This window comes from Panthera leo, chromosome D3 (assembly GCF_018350215.1).
Source record: "Panthera leo isolate Ple1 chromosome D3, P.leo_Ple1_pat1.1, whole genome shotgun sequence".
NCBI classification, from domain to species: Eukaryota; Metazoa; Chordata; class Mammalia; order Carnivora; family Felidae; genus Panthera; species Panthera leo.
The window spans coordinates 85,802,969-85,804,167 of NC_056690.1; the positions used below are offsets into that span (position 1 = coordinate 85,802,969).

General features: G+C 38.5%; 1 pseudogene; it reads left to right on the top strand.

Moving 5' to 3' along the window:
• The first annotated feature begins 484 nt into the window (after positions 1-484).
• LOC122203943 lies at positions 485-878 on the top strand (annotated as a pseudogene).
• Positions 879-1,199: the final 321 nt, after the last annotated feature.

Below are 1,199 nucleotides of genomic sequence, written 5' to 3' on the forward strand. Positions count from 1 at the left end.
TGATATGAGCTAGAAACCAGAAAGGGTTAACAGAGGAAGGTGAGTGCAAATGGCCCTGGATGAGGCAACAATCAAGTGTGCAAAAATCAGAGAGCCTGAGGCAATCACACCAGATGAGCCCTGTAAAGTAAGAATATGGGGGTGTTGTAGGAAGCAGTACAGTTGAGATAAAATGGACAGTCTTTAAAGAGGAATAATAGAGTATAAATCTGAAATTAAGAAATCAAACACCCAGGACAAAACATGGAATGGTTAAACTAACAACCAGGTTAAAAGTTTGTACTTTGTTAAACACACACACACACACACACACACACACACGATTCAGGATACTTGAAAAGATTTTCAAGTGAGAGTAGTAGAGTATTAAATGGATTGACATGGGGAAAAGACCAGAATACAAGAGGCCTGTTAGGAAAAAGTTAACTTAGAAGGAGATTTCAGCCCTCCCGTCCTCTTTCCGGCATCTTTCCGTGCCACCATAATGGTGGGTATGAATATCCTGACAGATGCTCTCAAGGCCATTAACAATGCTGAGAAGAGAGGCAAATGCCAGGTTCTTATTAGGCCATGCTCCAAAGTCATCATCAGATTTCTGACTGTGATGATTAAGCATGGTTACATTGGTGAAGTTGAAATCATCGATGATCACAGAGCTTGGAAAATTGTTGTGAACCTCACAGGCAGGTTAAACAAGTGTGGAGTGATCAGCCCCAGGTTTGATGTACAACTCAAAGATCTAGAAAAAATGGCAGAATGATCTGCTCCCGTCCTGCCAGTTTGGTTTCATTGTACTGACAACCTCAGCTGGCATCATGGACCATGAAGAAGCAAGATGAGAACACACAGGAGGGAAAATCCTGGGATTCTTTTTCTAGGGATATAATACATTCGTACAAACAAAATGCCTCACTGGGGGAAAAAAAAGAAGGAGTTTGAAAGATAAGTTGTTCTTTAGTATCTAAATACTTTTCCTACATCATACATACTTCCCATACATACAGGGAACAGAAAAGTTAAAGGAAATATGGTATCAGCCATAGTCTTAGAATGTAGAGTGTCGTAAAAATTGATGTCATTTATTTACAAATAGAAAACTTTAAACCTGTGCTTTTTTTCATATATAAAACTAATAAGCAAAAGAAATCAGCCTAGTCTGAATGGATTCATATTTTCTATAATCATCTTATTCCAATGAA